Source organism: Tamandua tetradactyla, chromosome 24 (assembly GCF_023851605.1).
Source record: "Tamandua tetradactyla isolate mTamTet1 chromosome 24, mTamTet1.pri, whole genome shotgun sequence".
NCBI lineage: Eukaryota > Metazoa > Chordata > Mammalia > Pilosa > Myrmecophagidae > Tamandua > Tamandua tetradactyla.
Window position 1 is genome coordinate 46,485,797 of NC_135350.1, and position 21,902 is coordinate 46,507,698.

Here is a 21,902-nt window from a genome sequence, read left to right on the forward strand (position 1 = left end):
GACATGGGTAACAGCCTGTTTTACATTGGAGAACCTGAGGCTTAGTGAGGTCCAGTAACTTACTCGAGGTGTCAATACCAGTAAGTAATGGAGCTCAACTTTGATCACATGACTCTTTGACTCTCTGAGCATTGGTTCACTATGACACAAGCTGAAGAAATTATAGGATGGTGACATAGTCAGCAATTGCTCATTGCAATGAGGGACACATTGAGTACAGACACTGGAATCCAATGAAGCTCATAAAAGGAACATTATTTTCCTGTGGTTGGTCATCTGACAGTGAGTTATTTAACCTCCATGGCCTTTATTGTCTTCATCTGTAAATATGAGGCTAATTATGGCATCTCCCTCATAGGTTTGCTGTAAAAAAGGTCACTATATGTGTATATGTGTATACATATATATATACCAGTCCAATCCTTTTGAAAAGCAATAATTGAATGGTAAATAACAAGAGCCATAAAAATGTCTGTCATCTTTGGCTCAGGAATCCAACTGCTGGAAATATATTCTAAAGACAAAATAAAGTATTTTGTAGAAATGGAAATAATCAAAATATCTATCAAGATATCAAATACATTAAGCTCTATCCTGTCGATGAGGTATTATATACTTCTAAATATTATAAACTCAAAGACTATGTAACAACACAGAAAATATGTGATATATAATGCTAAGTGGAAGATACCTAAGAGTGGGATTTGAAGTGTGTTCTAGCTAAATGTACATGCTTTGGGATCAAAGCTAGAAGGAAATTCAGAGAGACATTTTAGTGAAAGGAATGTGCCTCTTATTTTAGAAGCCCCATTAGTGTTATTGAAGTATTTCAATAGTAGTTGTTTAATGTTCTTGGTAATGGTAGCATTTTGGGAGGTACAGGTGGTACTGAAAATGCATAAAGCATAGGGAGAGAAGGAAAAAGCACAAGGGACCTTTTAGAAATCAGCTTGTCAAACTTCCAGTTTGAGAAAATTTAAATGCAAAAAATTTAGCTGTGCATTTAAGCAATGGGTACTAAGAGAAGTCTGAAACTGCAGAAGCAGGTTGGGTTCTAAGAGAATCCTACCTAGAAAATGTAAAACCATATTGCTTGTGAATATGTCCTCCCCTGTGGTCCTCCCTTCCCTCACAAGTTTTGAGGGGAGGGCGTTTTCATGTCCTTGAGCTGGTGTAAGTCTGTGATAATAGCTCAAGAGGAAGGAGGAAAATGTACCAGTATGCACAGTTTACTGAACTTCACTAAAAATGCTCTTGAGTGTGGAAAAAGGCAGGAAGTCTGTTACGGCCTGAGTGAGTCAACATTTAATTACCCTCCACCCAGTTCTCCTCCCTTCCAAGGCCACTTCACCTCTACATCTGTGTGCTTGACCCTTCCAAGGAAGTAACTCTAGCTGGGATGGGTACGGCCAGTCAAATCCCTGTTGCTTGGCCTTAACAAGCAGGTTAGGGGTTCCCAGAGTGAAGATGGCTAGAACAATGGTGATTATCTACACCCCATCCTCTTTCAGGAACTTCTCCTTTGTTTGTTCCCACTGAGTTTTTGAAATGCCTTTTACCGAGACATCCTAGGTCCCAGAAATTGCTCCTAGCTTTTAAACAGTGTGAGGAGAAACTCAAGTGCTTTATTAACAGTTCTTTAGGTACTCTGCAGGTGCAAGTTATGATTCTCACTCCAGATAAATAGTGGTGACTCGATGAGGCTGGGTATAGGAATGGCACTCTTTAAGGTAGAATCTGCTTCAGATTTCAGAACAAAGCATGCTGTTCCTAGCCTCGAAGTATGAGGAGGATACAGTTTATGGGCATCAGTGTATCGAGAATAAGTCAAAATTTCTTGGGAAGGATGCATTTTTCCTTCATTTATTAGATACAGCCTTAGACATCACATGGACCAATCCTGCTGCTCAACCAACCAACTGAGCCTGCCTGATGTCCTTCCTCTTTAAAAATACAGAATCTTCTTGTCCCTATGCACCAGGAGTTGCTGTCCTATTTCAGGCACCAGGATAAACCCTGAAGGTTGTAATCACAATTTGGGCCTTACACACTTGTCTGATCTCCTTTGAGGGGTCCAGTCTAGAAAAGTAACATCAGGTACCTTTCATGTGGAGATCTCTGAACAGTTCAGTAGCTTCCCAGGAGTGCTCTGAAGTTACTATGGGAAAAAGATATGGGGTAATAATTGCCCTCATCTTGCAGAGTTCTGGAGAGGATGGCTGATTTGCTTAAGGCTTCAACAACATTCCTCTAATTCTCCACTTTGTCCATGTCCACTCCTTGTGCCCCATCCCCCACATTCAGCAAATGGTGAGTTAGTGTAGAACATGACTAAAATACCTCTCAACCACCCAAACAACAACAACAAATGCTGCGGGGAAAGATGGAAATGCAGAAGGGAGCGAGGGAGAAGGAAATGCCTGCCACTACCTGTCACTACTCTGTTTTGTATATGAACCCATTTTTCAGAAATTCCCTTTCATGGGTCACCAGAATGATAACATATTTTTCCAACAAACATATAATTTACAGGTAAGAAATCCATGCTTTGCAAATGCTATACAAATGTATCAAGGGAATCTTTGGTCTAAAGAAAACCAGGTGCAGAAGGCCCTAAGAAAAGTCGTTCCACGTTGCCTTGGCAACCCAAACAGCCTCAGAGTGGAGGGCAGAGTCCTTCAGATTCATCTACTGCCACTGCAGATTGACTTCCTCGAAACAGAATCATGTTGCCCGATCATCAACACTGCATCTGTTATTTTCATTAAAAAAGAAGAAGTTGCAGTGTTAAGTTGATATGTTTTGGCCTTTTCCCTGGTACCATGCAATGCCTTTTTATCTCTGGAAGGTGGGAGGTGGTAATGGGATCCTCTGGAACTTTCATTCATGCATTCACTAATACAGTTGAGAGCTGTGCCAGTGGGGGTTGATGGTAATTAAACTTTGATGGCTGTGACATGACCTGTGAAATGAGTTGCTGGTCTCAGTTAAACTCCTCATGGACAGAAATCCATATCCCTTGGAATTCAACCATACCTTCTGTTTTCAGACCACAGGAAGAAGTTAGAGCTTTGAATGGCTTCTGCGTCCTCATTTCAGGCTTTCTCCACAGCATTTGTTGTTGTTGTTTGGGTGGTTGAGAGGTGTTTTGGTCACGTTCTACACTAACCCACCATTTGCTGAATGTGGGGGACGGGGCACAAGGAGCGGACATGGACTAAGTGGAGAATTAGAGGATTATAGGGCCTCCTCCCAGGGAATTATGCTTTGCCTCTATGGGCCACAGATATCATGCAATTAGTATCAAAATACCTTGTGAGATGTGAGTAAATAACTCAAGCCGTATTTATAGGCAGGGCCACCCTAGAAGAGAGTACAAATAATTTGCCCTGGGTGAGATAATTAGTAACAGCAGGGGTAGAGATTCCAAAGGGTCCTACTGCATTCCTTTGCTAAAATCACTGAAAAATCTTCCTTTTACTCAAGAAACACACCCAGTGGGAGGTAGGAGTGGGACAATATTTGATGGTTCACTTAAAAAGGTCATTTTTATTTTATGAAGTTATTGGTTGCCCACATTTTTTTTTCAGTAATATGCTTCTTGATGTCTCCTCCAATAAGGTTGAAAAGAGAGCATAAAAAATGTATGCTCTTGCAAATTAGTGTATGTGTAAAGAAATAGATTCAGTTGACAAAAGATGCTTTTTTTAAAAAAATGAGGACTTAGGTTTGTGATATAGACCATGCTAGACTGTGAAGCATGCAAAGATTATATGAGATCTGCCCTCAGAAGTTCACAATTCCCAGCAGATAATGACAAGTACGCCAGTAATAGTCCCATGGGGCTCTGTGATAGGGCAGAAGTTTTTCTCACTTTATTAGAAGTGGAGGAAAATAACAAAATGTTTCCTAGGAAATTTGAGCTGAGTTTTATAGGGCAGATAGAAGTTGTTAGGTAGATCTTGAGGAAAGGACATTTAGGAGCCAGAAACAGTAAGAACCAAGGCACCTCCAGGAGTCTGTTCAAGAAAAACACATTGACCCAATGGCTAGAGGGTCACAGTAAACTGTGGAAGAGAGTTGAAGCTGAAGCTGAAAAATATAAAAGCCACATGATGAGTATTCTGAATGGCAGCTAGAGAACTTTGGATATTATCCCATATGGAAGAAAGGAATTGAACACTAGAGATTTACATGTGTTTGTTTGTGTGCAGTGAGATACTCGCATATATATATATTAAGATTCACCTAAACTGACGTGTTCTAGAAAAATGCCTTAATGGATAAAGCTGAAAATATTCTGTATTTATGTCAACATGTATATATGAATTCCTTCAAAATGACATAAATTGTTTTATTCTTTGTCTCTGTACAAGGTTAAATGGGTTTGCACAGGCTGCAAATGGAAGGGTCCATGCAAAATGCTAACTCAGGTATTTCAAGTGACAAATATTAAGTGCTTGAGGCACTATTGTGGGAAACAAGGAAATGGCTCCATGCAGCAGAAAAGGCAGAGTGCCTAAAACCTCTCTTTCCTTCTCTCTGTTTCTTTCTTGCAGGAACAGCAATGGAAATCTTCAGTGTATAGTAGCGTAACGCCAGCCTGCTTTACAAGCCCTATGATTGAGAAGCCGACAGAAAAAGTAAGAGTGGATCTGTTTAACATAAGATTTTAGCCTATTGGCTATTATTTCTTTTCATCTTGAAACATTTGAGGGAAATAATCAAATTCATTTCAGAAAAGTGGCTGATAAAATCCAAAATTTGAACTAGTTGCTTGACCATAGGGAGACTTGCACTAGGTAAAAATGTAGAGCTGAGAGACATTGGTGCAAGATTCCCTGGTCTCATCATCGCCTCTACTTCCATCCTCACAATGTGCTCCCCAACTTCCTCTTAGAGCCTTTTTTTTCTCAATTTTATGGCTCACTGTTGTGGGTTGAAATTTGCCCCCCCAAAGATGTGTTGAAGTCCTAATCCTCAGTATTTGTGTTTGTAACCTTGGAAACAGAGTCTTTGCAGATGTAATCAAGTTACAGTGATGTCATACTTGATTAGGGTGGGCCCTAAATGCAATGACCAGCACCTTTGTAAGGAGAGGGTCACAGACACACAGAGAAGAAAAAGGCCACACGAAGATGGTGTGATGACGCTACAAGCCCAGGAAAGCTAAGGATTGCTGGCAGCCACCAGACCCTAGGATGAGGCAAAGAAGGATTCTTTCTAAACCCTTCAGAGGGAGCCTGGCCTTGCTGAAACCTTGATTTTGGACTTCTACCCTCCAGGACTGTGAGAGAATACAGTTCTGTTGTTTTAAACTACCCAGTTTGGGTACTTCATTATAGCAATCCTAGGAAACGAATACAGTCCTCTTCCCTTGTCGATTCGAACTTGTTAGAAGAAAAGGGAGTGCTCAGTCATTTATGACGCACGCAGTGTGAATACTACCTCCTCCTAAGATAGTTGTCAATTAAACTGTATTGTAGAAGTAAAGGCTTTGTCTACCAATAGGGAAATTTCAGGCTTATGCCTAAAATGCTGGATTCTGGATCTGAAATCACAACCATGGGTCCCACAAGGGAGGATTAGGCCCAATGTTAAGAGTGGAGCCATCCTGCCTGGGTTCAAATCCTAGCTCTACCACTTATTGGCTACATGATTTTAAGCAAGTGTCCTGTAAGAAAAAGACATAAAGTCACCTGTAGAAAAAAGACAACCCACCTTGTGGAGCTGTCAAAGAATCAGAAAATTTAATGTAAGTACATAAGAAATAGGAATTCTGTCTGTTTTATTCACTATGTATCTAAACACATATTGGGCTCAAGGAATTATGTAAATGACTTGAATGAATGAATTCGTGAAAAGCCCTTTAAAAAGTGTTGTACATAGAGTACGCTTAGCAGAAACCCATCCCCAATTTGCTTAGCTCGAGTTGGAACCTAGAGAAACTAGTGAGGGTTTATGTCTGGAAGAGAAGCAAAATCCTGGTTGTACATCAAGGACAACATTCAGAAAATCCTTAACAGCATCGTGGCCTTCCTGAGATACCCACCACTTTCCTAATCTTGGCCACTGCTGTGATTCTCGGGGCCACCTACAGTCCAGGTGCCAGGATGACACACAGACACTGTAGGAAAAATTTTTTTTTAAAAAATGCTTTAAATAGGATTTTTCTTTTCTCTTTAAATATGAGCATAACCAGAGTTTTTTCAGCTTTTAAAGTGAAGTTAATCTATTTTCTCAGCTAATTCCTGGTAATTCTGCCCTGGCTCCAAGTCCTGCCAAGGCAGCTGTATGCAGAGTATGAACTCCAGGGGGAACAGGAAACCTCCCACCCTGCGCTGTCAGCGGTGCTGACGTTTTGCAGGCGTAGCTAGGGAGCAACCCAAGCTTCTTGGGACTGTTTCTGTACTTTGTGTTCAGTAAAGTCTGTGCTTCCTTTCTGCTGACTTAAACTCTTAGTAAAGGGAGTATCATTTGAACCCGAGATTAAAACAAAAAACAAAAACAAAATTAAAAAAAAAAAAAAAAACATATCCTGAAGGTTCCAAAATGTGCTGGTAACTGTTCCAAGATCCATTGCCTTTGCCTCTTCCCCTCCAGCCCCACGTATTTCTGCTATACTTAGGTCCTAAAAAGACCACCACCTGGCCCTATAGACAGAAGCCCTTTCAGAGGCTGAGGTCAGAAGTCAAGGAGCCCCTAAGGGGTCTCTTTTGACCAAAGTTCATTTCAGTCTAATAGATGGTCCTGAGTTTACTCAGTGTTTTTCAAGAAATGTTGAGGGACACTACCAGCAGTATCAAGAAGACAGGGTGTGACTTTTGGGCGTGCTTCTCAGACAGCGGAAGGCAATGAAGTGCAGTCTCAGCACTGTTATTTCCCTGTATGATTCCCCAGTCTCCCCCACCAGCAAGGGCAGAGTTAGCAGTTCTGTACCCTTTCACCAGGATGGTCCTTGGCTGGGTGGGATTGCTCCCAGAGGAACCCTTTGCTCCCTTTCATCCCACAGCTCTGATGTCTAGTCTAATAGTATTGCTGTAAATGCTCTAATGGATTTATTTTGCAGTCAACTCTGTTATCAGTCCACCTAGAGGGAAGCTATGGCACTGAACAATTATAGGAGCCAAGGTTAGGCAGCATTTGGGGTGGCTAATTGAAACCTATGGTTAATCTGCCCCAAATTCAAATTCTTTCTCACTACCCCACAAGTTTCTGTTGGGTGTAAGGCTGCAAACTGAACCCAGATGGGATTTCTACCACCCAAACTGTCTTGCCCCAAGTTGAACAAGGAACCAATGTTTTCTTGTTATTGAGGAGGGAAGATCTTGTGACAACCCCAGTTGGAAAACAGAGGATTCCAATGTGAGCTCATAATAGAAAAAAAGAATATTTCAGTACTGGCTCTAATCTTACAATAAAAGGATAACTCCTTTACTTAATGGTTATGTTTGGAGGGGAGGGATAAAGGAGGGAAAGTACTTAGAGCAGAGAGGGAGAAGCTCTGGGCAGCCAGAAAGCAAGCCTGAAATATGTAGATTTTTCCACCCTCAGATAAAGAGGAGGTGGAAAAGTTTTATTTTACATAATTGGAGTACTGCATTTTGAACACAGTATACAAATTTATGTAAATAAAAATGCAAATGTTAAAGATACACGTCTTGGGATTTTCTGAGGGTGACCTGGCAGCTCTGTCTTCCTTTCCTTTGCAGCTGCCAAATATTGTGCTGTAAAGCCTGAGCTGAACTTATTCTCCAAACCCCCACAATGCTATAACTTGATGACTTTGCAATTTATAGGAGATACCTTGGAAAATGAATTCAGATAGAGTATTTTAACATATTTGACAATATATCAAATATGACATGTTGACACGTTACCCCCAAGAAGTGGTACACTTACACTAAATGCAAAAGGGATTTCAGGGTTTCAATAAATTAATAGGAGAGTCAATGTGGACTACTGAAAGGGAATTAAACAATGATGATGGAGACTAAATCAGGGATGTAGGGAGATATACAACATATAGGAAGATGCACAAAATTCTCATTGGTGCTACTGACAAGACAAGAGATTGGGCTGAAATAAGTATTATTTCAACTCAGCAATGCACTTTGCAGAAAATGCAAAGTCAAAATAGCCTAGTGAAGTGCCATGACCTTGGCATACAGCACAGAATCTTCCAGATACACAGCAGACAGAGCTGTTTTGGGTTAAGGGCTGCCCATGAGCACAGCTGTGCTGACCTGCCTTTCTCAAAAAATTTGGGTGTCAGGTGAACTTGTCCTCGCTCAAAAGGAATGTAGCTTTAAATGCATTATTTGATTTGTGCGGAAGGAAATGGAGAGATTAATAGCTTTTTAAGGATAACAGTGTTATTAAATGGAAGGGAGGCTAAGAAAGTAAACAAAGTTCTGTAGGCCTTCTGTAATTCTGGGTGAGTGAAGGGGAAACTGAAGGATCCAGGTGGAAGTAACTGGATAAACAACAGATAAAAAGAAAGGAATTGGTGAACTCAGAATCAACAAAATACAGAGCTGCTTTGTTTCAAAGTTGGGAGATATCCATGGGAATCAGAAATAGAGGAGCCCCTCTTTAGTTTTAAGCTCCATTTAGCACGGAAGAATTTTTCTTACTAATGGAATGTTTAGTTTAGCAAATGGGAACCATTTTAAGTGTAGCCTTCTAAGTCATGGCCCATTCAAAACCACTGAACACTAAATCATGCCATCAGGGCTGGGTCTACGTGGACTGCACTGATCTTATGAGAAATGCCTTGGGACTCTCAGTGACCCACGAAGATGGAGAAGCTCACCCACAAACTAGTCTGTGGCCTTTTACTGCCTCAAAAACTCCCAAAAGTTAGGAATGGAATAATCACATGATAATATTCTTAGTAAAGCAAACCGTTACTTTACCGTATTTACAGATTAATGTAACTTTAATGTTTTATGTGTAATGCCCCTGATATGCTGGATCCCTTCCTCTATATATTCAGCTTCTGGTCACTGAGGCAAATGCATTAAGCCAAGTATTTTTCTTCTGGTATCCTTTGTGGTAAGGTGAAAGAGATGTTCAAGTTCAAGGGTCTATTTTCCTCTTCTGTGATAGAGGAGGTTTTAGTCAGGCATATGGCTGCCCAGCTAAAGAGTAGATTTTTCCAGCCTCCCTTGCAGCTAGATGTGGCCATGTGACTAGATTATGGCCAATGGGATGTGAGAGGAATTGTTGTATGAAATTTCTGAGCCATGCCCTTACCTGTATGCCGTGGCTAGCATATAACTTAGGTAGCAGAAGCCGGAGCAGTCACCTCAGACCACAAGAAGATGGCAGAGAAACAATGTTGAAAGAGACAGGGTCTCTGACTCCGTAGATCCCTCAACTGCTATGCTCACACTGTTATAGCCTGAGACAGAAATCAACTTTCATGATTTTTTACAACACGCTATTTTGGCTATTGTTTCGGTAGTTGCGAAGTTATCTAAATATACAGTTAGCAGAAGAGAATAGGCTGCCTCCTCTGCAGGAAGGATTTAGAATTTAATGACGGTACAGAGCAGACCCAGTACAATAAATATCAGTTAAAGGAATGAAGATAGCTGAGTTGCTGACACCCAGATCCCAAATTTAGCCTGGAAGAGGAAGGAGAGACAGAGGCTAACTTTCGGGTGTGAGAACAATATGATGAGCAGGACTCTGCTTAGCAGGGAATTTTGTAAACCCACATATCTGTCATATCCAGCTCTGAATTTAGTAAATCCACATATCTATTATATACAGATTTCTAGAGACATTCTCCTCAGGTCAAGGCAAGCAAATTTCCACTGAAAATACTCACACCCAAGGACTGTGGTGGAACCCATTGTCTGGTCAAATAACATTTCTATTGATACTTATTGTGCCTAAGAGGCTGATATTGTATTAGAATTTTTTTACAAATAATCTACGTGTCTGTATATGGCTTAATATTTACTTTTTAATCATCTGAAGCAGGTTCAAGTTCCCTTGGAACTTGATACATTTTGGGCTCCACCTTCTGCTAGAGGTGTTATGAAAAGGATGTTAGGAGAAGACTGAATACTTACCTTATTCTAGACCCATTCAACTTTTATTTAACTTTAGCACTTATTACTTTGGCTTAATAAATTAACCCTCTTAATATGTCAAATGCTACTGCTATCATGCATTAGAGTCACTGTCATTTTTTTCCATCCTCCCTTTCCTCAAAATACCTGACACACTGACATGCATGTAGTCGATAGACAGTGCTTATCTGTTGATGGTTAGATGAATGCAGATTTTAGATTGTTATTCAGTCAGCTGTTTTTATCTTATACTTGCTCACAATGGTTATTGAAGTGATATTCTATTCTGTTAGTGGCCTCCCAAATGATGACAGTTGACAAAATTTCTGAAGTCAATGTTATTAACAATGTCCTGTAATTTTTAAATAGCCACAGGGAGAAATACATACCTCTTAAATCCGGATTCTTGGATAATCCCTAGTTAGTAACTAGGTACAGCCTAGGCTGAAGTTTACCACAGGAGTTCCATTGGTATGAGTTCAAATAGATAAGAAAAAACAAAAGCAACCTGATACATAAAAGCAAGAAGTGTGTCTATCGCAACACTCCCAACAAGCAAGATGACTCTATAAACAGGCTTGAGAAATTCAAAAATGGTGTGATAAAAGTTAGCAACTATGCTTAAGGCAATGTTAGTCCAATTTACATCCTTCTGTGGGCCATATAAAAATAGTCAATGCTATGCAAAATAAATGAAATTTGAGCATTTAATACCCACAGAATATACTTATTTTCCAGGTCTTTAAAATTCATTAATTTCTGAAACATGTAGATTCCTATACTCTACAAATGCAAAACAATATTTCTTGTTCTTCTGATCACCTTATCTATAAAGGCTGAAATAAATGATAAATTATGTATAGACTAATTGTATACACATAATTCAGCACATTTATTATTTAAATATGAAAAATGTTTACATATGAAGCAAATGTCGTATTAATAGCATTTATATGTATGTGGAAGTGTACACAAGCATACACACATGTATAGACACATGCATGCATGTTCCCATTATAAATTTCCCAGACCCTTTCTATTGGAGAATATGCCATTATCAAAGGCATAGAGTCAATTTTGTACTGTAGAAATACTGTTTATTCTTTCCTTGTCTCAGTGTGCTGACATTTTCCCATTAACACTGCCCTAGAACCCAGCTGAAAAATATCAAATAAAACTTCTGATGGAAAAATGCTAAATGGACAGCCTCATTATTGATAGAAGAAGAAATTTTTGCTCTGTTGCAGTAAGAAATAGAAAAAAAATATGACCTAAGGTTGCCATAGGATGCATGTATTCTCTATTTACATAGACCAGAAAAGAAAATATCAATGACCTCTGAGAAACAGCACTATAGAATTATCAGCAGAATTAGTATAGCAGTTGTGCAGTCTTTCTACCTTCCCCAAACTCTGGGATCCACTGAGAAAGCCAAAGGAAGCCCTTCTAAGGAATATTAGGTTCTAAGCTAAAAACCAGATTGGAAATAAATAGACATTGAATGCCTATCATGTATGAGGCAGTGGGCTGAAAACAGTAATCCAAGGCAGTTTGGTTTAAATGATACTAATAATAATTATAAAACCTACCACTGTTTGAGGACTCTGTGCCAAACAGTAACATAAATTCTTTATATGCAGTTTCTCACGGAATCATTTTATAAATGAAGCCTAGAGAAGATAAACAACTTGTTCAAGGTCACAGAGTGAATAAATGGTAGAGAAGGCATCCAAAACTAGTCAAGACCTATGCCTTAACCACCTGCTGGAGAGGTGTTTTTTATTTGGACAATCTCTTTTCTATTCTTAGTTGAGATATAATCAAAGTTTCCTGAGAGGACACAGAAGGATGCCATAAAAAAAGTATGACCCTGCTTATATTATGGGTCAACTCTGGCTACAGTTAACCAACCTTAGATTTTCATTTTCCAAAGGTTCCAGTTATAAATAGCAACCTTGCAAAAATGAGAAATAATGTGTGAGCATGCAGTTAGGCTAACCCTTTGAAGGCAATTGCTTCACAAAGAACTTTAAAGTTGGTACGAGCTGCGAAGATGCCACCACTGGGGTTACTCAGATCAAAATGGTATTCTTCAGAAGAGATTCCGTATATTTAGGTGCCCAGTTAATCCTCTCTTGGAAAAGGAGGTTTAAGGCTCACCTCACCCATGAGGCTGTGCAGTTAATTTTGAAGAACTTTAATATTTTCATTAAAAAAAGAGAGTGGTATTATTAAGTATCATTAAAGCTCAGTTTAATGAAAGAATCACAATAAATCCAGGACTGGAGCTGAAATCGTTTTCCTCCACTTGCCACTAATGCCTGTTAAGTTTTTGCATACAGGCAGTTTGGATGCCTGTTAAAATAAATGAGTACGAATGAGGTGAACAGAGAGCAGATCGCATAAAAGTTTATGGTCTGAAGAGTAGGAAGGTAATTAGTGGTGCTATGAACTCCCCAATTGTGTCTGTGTTTTTAAAGGTCATTTCCTGTATTTCATAAGAGATGGGGAATTACATTTGGGTCCCATAGTACTTTCCTTGTACCATTATGAATGCTTATTTCAACCCACTTTACTTTAAGGTTGGTTGATTGCACGTCTATCTTGCACTAGTTTGCAATCAGCTTGGTTGGGGGCTGAGGTGGGGCAGGAGCAGGATTGTACCTTATTCATTATTTATGTGTCCCTAAAGCACAATTCTTTCCACAGAGTAGCTACTTGTTAAGAAGGAGAGGGAAGTAGTAGAAAAAAAGAGAGGGGGAGAAATTCCCATTTTGTTGGATCTGAAATCATTGCTCTCTGGTTATGTGGGTTCAGATGCTTTTCATTAAATGCCTTCTGAAATATCTCTCACATATAGCATGTTGAAAATTCTGACTTTACGTTAAAAGAACATTGCTTGCAGAATGATGACTCTTGAAAGGCCTATTTGCAATTTTTACACTCAGGATTTTCAAAGGGAATCAGTGAGTAGAGACATTATTGAGATTAAAACAAAACAGAAAAAAAAGAGAGAGAAAATGTTGTTCTCATGCTTTGTGGTATGGAAGATGTTTCCTTCCTTCACTGTACCACTGAAAGGGATCTTGCCAGGTCAATAGGAAAATCCTAACTGCCAAATCCAAAGAGTACTTTTCTATCCTTCTCTAACTTATCTCTGCAGCATTTGGCTCACTTGACCTCTTCTTGAAAATTCGTTCCTCTCTTGGCTTTTATGAGCACAGATCATTCTAATTCACCTCTGACTTTCTTAGTTTCTTTTGCTATTTTATCTTCCTTCAACAATACCTCAAATTTTGTGTTCTCCAGTTTACCATTGCTGGTGCACCTTCTAAAATTTAATTGATTCTCTTTCCTTGAGCAATTTCTTTATTCTTTTGTTTCATTTATTCATCATGCTCAAAATAAACTAGTTAGTTTCTCTTTCTCGTCTTCTGCCTCTCCTGATCTACAAAATGCTCTGTTCCTCTCTCAGTGAATGGGTCGAACTTCCACCCAACAATTCTAGCTACATACTTGGGTGTCTTCCATGCCTCCCTCTTTCTCATCCATTCAATCAGCCAACAAATTCTGATGGTTCTGAGTCCTTAACATCTCTCCCTCTCCTTTCCCATTTTTATTGCTGTAATTCAGGCCCTTGCCAGGGCTAATCTGGCTGACTGACGGCCTCTAATTTGTTTCCCTTCCTTCATTCTTACCTTCTTTCACTGCATCATCAGTAACACTGGCAAAATTATCCTTCCAAATTGCAAATATGATCAAGTTACTTACATGATTAAGAGGTGGAATGATTTCCTGCTAGCTATTGAATAGAGTCTAACTCTCTCAGAACTGGTAGTGAGGCATATATGGTGTATCTACCCCTCCACTGCTTATTCCCTAGAATCCTAAAAACTACTCTCTACTTCATAACTCTGCGCCATTGTTCATGCTGCTCCCAGTGCTTGTTCCTACCTAATTTCTTCCTCTCTTTCTAAATCTATCTTGTAATTCACCTCCACTTCTCTTCCTCTGCTACTACAGCCCCTATTCTGAGTTAAAACTAGACTACATATTTTCTTCTATTACAGCATTTCTCTTGCTTTGTTGAAATTTTTGCTTGTACTTCTGTCTCTTCTTAATAATGGAGCAAGTTTCTTATCTGTGTAATTCTCAGCGTGGGGCACAATTATGTGGCACATATTAGAAACCAAACCAAATATCCTTTTCATTTCACCACATACTCAGAATTCAGACTTATTCAAACCTAGAATTCAGAACTCCTTCCCTACTGACACATTTAGGATTCTCTTGGCCAGAATACAAGACTATCAAGTTTCATGAATAAAGAAAGTAAAACACTTCTTTTCCTCACAGATGATTAATGCCCATTATTCCACTGAACTCATCACAAGGAAAGGAGAGATTTTTATCAGAGGCCATGAAGACAGGCCCCTTGGCCAATGTGAATTCCTTCCTATTAACTGATAACGTGGAGATAATTGAGCAAGATAGGCATATTACCCAGTTTAGATGATTCCACCACATCTATTTTATTAAATGGAACTGCTGGAGGAATCATGACATCCTCTAGTGCCTTTAGATGGCAAGAATGATCGTGGTCAGTGTTTCCAGATGCTGTATGTGTAAAGAGAAGGAAAAATGGTTACTGACTCCAGCTTGGACTTTTGATATGAGGTCAAACAAGGAAAAAATGTTAGGCCCCTTATAGCTTTAAAATATCTGCCAAGTTTAAAATTATGCATTCAGGCAAGTAAACCCCAAGGGTGAAAAGGTGAGAACATTGTATATATGAATTTAAACAGCTAACAAAGAAGAGTTTATGGCAGTAAAATTTGTATTTCTTAGTTTTAGTCAATACTGTCAATTATAAAATTAAATTTTAATGATATATTTCCAGTGGAGAGAAATACAGAAATCAAGAATCCTCATGTGTCTTCATTTCAGCATGGAATGTTTACAATAAGGAAAGCATTCATTTATAATTATATATTCAAAAGAAGTGTTATAAAATGTGATAGATGTACATCATTTGATCAAGCATGCTAAGAATTCTGGGAGCTACTAAGTAAGTTATTCCTGTCTTAAGGAACATAGAATGACATATTCAACATTGGAAGCTAACTTAAAAAGCACATAATGACTTTAAGAATCCTTCCAATGCTTAAATCTATCCTACCAACACATGCCAAGTCTCCCATGAATATCTCCAGTAAGAGGCAGCTTTCTAACTTCCATATTTACAAAAGCCTTTATTGTCAGTGATAATAAATAAAATTTATTGAGTGCTTCCTATGGTGCCAGACAGAGCACTCAATATTTTATCTTCAAAAATCCTATTTGATCTTCATCAGGATCTTAAAAAAAACAGTGCTATTATTGTTTCCATTTTACAGATGAGGAAACTGAGGCTTAGCGAGATTGGACAACTTGCCCAACATCAAACAGAGGGTAGGTAGACAACGGCTTTGATGACATAGTCTGTACTGTTAAACAGTATATATGCAGCCTCACTAGCTTAAGTTATTTCTTAATGGGTATAGACTTTCTATGTTGGGTGGTGAAAAAGTTTTGATAATAAATGATGGTGATGGTAACCCAACACTGTAAATGTAATGAATGCCATTGAATTGTATGTTTAAATATGATTAAAATGGAAAATTGTACGATCTGTCTGTCTATCTATCTATCTATTCTATCTCCACGATAAAAAACGCCCCTTGAGTCCTGAGCTCAGAACAGGTACACTATCACTTCCATTGCATTCTATTGACCAAAACAAGTTCTAAGGTCTGAAAGCATTCGACAGGCTGAGGAATTAGACTCAAGTTCTTGATAGGAGGAACTTTAAGCATACATTATAAAAGGCCCAGATACAGGAAGGCATGAAAATTATAGCCATTTTGAAAATCTGCTGCATGATTAAGATCATGTTATTTGTGGATTTGATAAGCACACCATAAAAATTATTCTTATAGTAATTCATAGAAATTTCAATTGAACAGTCTGAAATAAAGTCCTATAGTTTATCACTTTTGCTATTACAATCTAGTTAGAAAATTATGACAAATGATTTACTGAGTAAACAGTAAAAGAAAATAAAACAGTAAAGGAAAAACTTGGGTGCCAAACTATAATATTGGTTGTTTTTTATTTAAATTTCATTTTTTTAGATCAGTTGTAGGTTTATTGGAACATCATGTAGAAAGTACAGAGTTCCCATATACACCCCTCTTACACACAGTTTTCCCTATTAACATTTTTCATACGTGGTACCTTTGTTATAATTCATGAAATAAAATAATTATACTATTAACTTTAGTCTCTTGTTTTGTTAGGTTCAATTTCTGTGCTGTACAGTTCTATGTGTTTTGGGGGGGGGACTTAAATACAGCCTAAGATTTCCCTTTCTCCCCTTTTTGAATATACAATTCAGTGGTGTTAATTACATACTCAAGAGTTGTGCCTCCATCCCCATGATCCATTGTTAAAACTTTTCCATCTCCATAACAACTGAAACTTAATACTCCTTTTTCCTCCCCCACTCTGCCCCTAGTAACCTACTTTCTAGTTTTTTACTTTATGAATATGAATATTCTGCTTATTTCATAAAGTGAGATCATACAATATTTGTCCTTTTATGTATGACTTATTTCATTCAACATGATGTCTTTAAGAGTCATCCATGTTGTTGCATATATCAGAACCTCATTCTTTTTCTCAACTGAGAAATGTTCCATTGTGTGTATATACTACATTTTGTTTATCCATTCCTTGGTTGATGGATACTTGAGTTGCTTCAACTTTCAGCAATTGTGACTAATGCTATGAACATTAGTGTGCAAATTTCTGTCCACCTCCCTTCTTTCAATTATTTTGGGTGTATATATATATATCTAGAAATGGGATTGCTGGATTATACTAGTCTGTTTTTAAAGAGGTATAATTTAAAGAACAGAGAAATCTACATGGGTCATTACCAGGGAAATGTTTGTAGTTTAGTTTAAACTCAATCTGGATTTGGAAAAAAAGGCTACAATATGTGTTGGGAGAGAGAAATGAGAATAGTGTCTAGATTAGAGATGAGCATGTAGAAAAGTGCAAAAGGTCAGAGGATAGACTAGAGTGAAAATATCCGAGAGTTACTCTGAAGAATGGATGGAGGAAAAAGGGTGGCTAAGTGGTAAGGCATCTATAATGAGAGAACTGGAAAGGAAGAAGTTGAATTTGAATTTGATTTTGTAAAGTGGATGGGGAGCCAAGGATGGTTTGTAAGCAAAAAAAAAAGATAATGTGATTAAAATTTTGCATTATTTGAATGGGACAACTTTGGAGTCAGGGAAATCATTGAGAATGTCTTACAGCTGTTTTTATCCTGATGGAAACCAAGTAACTTGGTTTCCTAAAAAGTGACCTAAATAATTGCTCTTCCAATACATTTCTTTTCTACCAATTTAAGGATAAGACACAGGGTACCAATATCTGGAAAGAGGTGAATATTCTCTTTTTCTTAAAGAAAGGGAAAAGGAAATATAACTACTTCTGCTTAAGTGTGAGTAATTTTGTCATGTGCACAGACTTTTAAAGGTTATTTCCTTTAATGGCAAATGATGTTTTGGGGAAATAAAAGCTGATATTTTCAAGAATCAAAAATTTAGTTACTGAGTAATCAAAAAAAAAGTATTAGTTTTGCATCCAGTAGGGAAGTTCTACTTAATTTAAGAGGATAACAGATGCCCCAACTTCTTGGATATCCTCAGTGTGTGTACTCCTTTAGGGTTTCTGTAACAATGAAATCTCTCACTAATCAGTATTCCAGTGTTAAGACACTGCAAGAGTTGGGGAAATTAATGAATGTTTAGAAAGCAGTTTGGGTTCCTTCTTGGAAAAGCATGCAGCCAGTCAGAAGAGTTGCAGACTGTTGGTAATTATTGTGTTGAGTACTGAATACATGAAGCTTCATAATATTTTTCCCTCTACTTTTGTGTTTTAAAATGTCCATTCAAATTTTTTAAGTCATGGAAAAAAGTCACATATATTCTACTATATAAACAAAATTAAGAACTTCCATGCCTTCTTAAAAAGGCTGAGGAAAATAGTAATTACAAATATGGCAGACAAAAAGTTCATTTTCATACACATATGCACACAAACACATATAAATTGATAGGGAAAAAAACTAGGAAACCAATAACTAAATGATATAAATATGGAATTCAAAGGGGAAAATACAAACTACTTAAAATGCTCTTTTGGAAAAATCATTAAAAACCAACTTAATTGCTTGAACTGCTAAAGCAAGCTATCTTCCAGAACATATATGTCTTTTATGTCCTGGGAAACAGTAATTTCCTATGATCAATAGAGAAATTTTCAAAAATAGTAGCAGCCTCTTTATTAAATGCCAAAAAAGTGTCATGTGCTATACAGTAAGAACTATTTTTGGAAAGTTTCTCTAACACTTCTTTAGCACTGATAAAATCCTGGCCAAGAAACCCTGCCGGGGCTGAAAAGAGAGTGTGTCAGAGAAATGAACTCTGAGAACAGGTTGTGACAAGGAGGGAATTCACAGGGTGCTTCTAGGGGTGTTGACAATGTTCTTTTCTTAATTTGGTTGATAGTCAGATGGGTGCCCCTTTATAATCGTATCTTAAACTGTGCATATAGATTTTATGCCCTTTTTTTTGTAAATACATAATATTTTATAATAAAAATGCTTTTTTAAAAAGGCAAACTCCCAAAATCAAAGAAAGTGTGGTCACCTGGGATCCTTGGAGTTGCCTTATGTGTCGGTTGGCCTTAGATAACCCTGAGTGACCAAAGAGAAGAACAAGTACCTTGGAATGAAGTCCAGCATGGGAATGGACTTGGGGCTCTGCAAAGGTAGAAGATATTTCCAAGAGAAACTCTTAAATTCATATTTGACAGTAGGGGTTCCCCAGAGGTATTGTTGGCTGTTGGGAGAGAGTTCAACTCTAGAACTACCCTAAAATTGGTATACCCTGGGAAAACCCATTATAGCCTGAGAAGTCCTTAAAAAAAATCCCTTCTGGGTGGTGCAACAGTGGCTCAGTGGCAGAATTCTCACCTGCCGTGCTGAAGACCCAAGTTTGATTCCCGCACCTGACCATGCAAAAAAAAAAGTATAAATGTTATTTTAGGGTGGTGCGACAGTGACTCAGTGGCAGAATTCTCGCCTGCCATGGCGGAGACCAGGGTTCGATTCCTGGTGCCTGCCCATGGAAAAGAAAAAATTCCCTCCTGTCTTTGCTAGGGCTGTCATATGAAGGTACCACAATCTTTGTGGCTTAAAACAACAGAAACGTATTGTTTCACAGTTCTGGAGGCTAGAAGTCCGAAATCTTGATGTTGGCAGGACCATTCCTCTGAAACCGTAGGGAAGAATCCTTCGTTGCCTCTCCCTTACTTCTGGTGGTTTGCTGGCAATTCTCACTGTTCCAAGCAGCTGCAAAACTTGTCTTCATCATCACATGGCCACCATCCCTCTGTCTAGCTGTGTATTCTTGTAAGGACACCAGACATAGTAGATAAGGACACATGTCCTACTTCAGGGGGATCTCGTTTCAATTTCATTTCATCTGCAATGACCATATTTCCAAATAAATTCATCTTCTGAGGTATTGGGAGTTAGGATTTCAACAAGTCTTTGGGGAGACACAATTCAACCCACAAGACTATCCACGTGAGATGTTTTTAATAATCAGAAGAGCTTTGTCTATATATATTGTATATAAAGATTCTCAACCAGCAGTAGGACTTCCTAAGATTGGGCAGACTCCAAGATGACTTTGAGATGGTTTTCTAACAGTGAGGATAGATTTGTTCTTAACTTTTGCATCTTCTTATCTAGTTCCCACAGGTGACTAACACCACATATTTGCAAGATGGAAGGCTGAGGTGGATGATTTCATTAAGAAATTAAGCCAAGCTACGAATGTTGCTCTGCAACGTACAATCAGCTCCATGATGCTGTGCACCATTTATAACTGATGTGCTCAGAAGGGCTGTGCATGTTCAGAAGGGCAATGGTATCTGGCTAATATCAAATCCTGCTGTTAGCATCAGGTGCCTAACAATAATTTGTCGATGGTTATGCAATGAATAAATAAATAAGATAAATGATAAAAACAACCCCAAAATATCAAAGAAAGATGTAGCCACAATTGATAAAACTGTGATAATGTATTAAAAATTCCTTTAAAAAAAGAAACTATTAAGCATCTTAGACAATGGGAAAATGTAAATCCAATAACTATTCACTTTTTATGGCTTCTAATGATTTGTTGCCTTCCTTATCATTTAGAACAAGTAACTAAGGTTGTTCCTATAGCCATACAACTTTCTTTATGTTCTCTAATTCTCTCTTACCAACCCTTCCAGCTTTATCAAGTTATCTGAAACCGGAGTATTATACTCTATCTTCAAGAAAGTCTTTCCCAAGGATAAGGGATTTAGTTTATAAGTTTTTGAAATGTTAATGAATGACAAACAGAGATGACATTTGATTATTTATAGTAGAATATGCATGACTCTTCTTTGTTTACCAAAAAAACACAAGAAACTTTTTCTGATTATGGAAGTGATACTTCTTCATTCTTCCTCATTATGGGTAATTTGGAAAATTCAGGGAAAGTTGAAGAATGAAACAAAAATCTCCACAAATTCAAAGATAACCACAGTTAACATTTTGGTGTGTATCCTTCCTACTTAGGCATACATTTGTGCTATATAATAACTGAAATTATTTTATTCCACATATGCAGTTTTTTGTCAAATGTTTTCACTCCACATTATAGTATAAAGATTTTACAACATCATTAAATACATTTCAAAAATCTCAAATTCATAACCGCTTACTATTTGAATGTGTCACTATAAGAAAAAATAAAAAAATAAATGTGTCGCTATAGCTTAAATTATTTTTACAACCAGTTCTGGACATTTCGTTTCTGGTTTTTGCCATTATAAATAATGAATCAATACTCATATATTGATCTATGCATATTCCTCTGATTATTTCCTTATAATTATCCCTAGATATGGGAACAGTTGTGAACTTTTACAAGTTTCTCAATATGTATTGTCCTATTGCATTTTAAGTTTCCTCATTCTGTATTTCTACTAGCAATAATTAAGAATCCCGATCTCAGTATAGTACCTCCATCAACAGTGAATATTATCATTTTTTTAATCTGAAAAATTATCTATAATTTTTTTAAGTTTGAGAGGTCAAATCTTGGAATTTCATTGTTTTGTTACTGTTTACTAGGAAAGTTTGTTTTTTATCCTTGTCCAGTTTTTTAAAAATTTCTGCTTCTGTACTTTATATATTCATATTCCTGATTCATTTTATTCTATTGGAACTTCAGTATTTTTATACTGGTTTGTTTTTTATATATGTAACACAGATAAAAGAGAAATAATGTCTATAATTCCTCCACTGTTCTTTTCTTTTTCTCCTTCCCCTATTCCTCTACCCATTTGGCTCCACTGATTGCAATGAAATGGGGGTAAATTGCTGTTCTTAAGAAAAGGCATGGAAATATATCAAGAAATAAGATGTGGAAATATCTGATTGGAAAAAATGTTATATGAACAGCAGGAAATTAGAGACAACTGGTAGGAGAGAGAATAAGTACAAAAGAAGGCCAGCAAGGGCTACAGTTTAGGAACAAGATGATAAGCCAAATGAGAAGATGCTCTGATTAATGAGGCTTTGATTAGGACAATAAGCAAAAGGGTTTTTAGCGAATTTTACTGTTTCATGCAGTGAAATCTTATGTTCCACCTCTGTCT

The 21,902-nt window shown here is 37.7% G+C and overlaps 1 long non-coding RNA gene across 1 annotated transcript; it reads left to right on the forward strand.

Annotated features, from left to right (window-relative positions):
- Positions 1 to 209: 209 nt before the first annotated feature.
- On the forward strand, positions 210 to 20,195 carry LOC143668320 (uncharacterized). The gene is made up of 3 exons (XR_013168385.1): positions 210 to 282; positions 4,560 to 4,643; positions 19,957 to 20,195. It is a non-coding gene; the product is annotated as an uncharacterized LOC143668320 (long non-coding RNA).
- Positions 20,196 to 21,902: the final 1,707 nt, after the last annotated feature.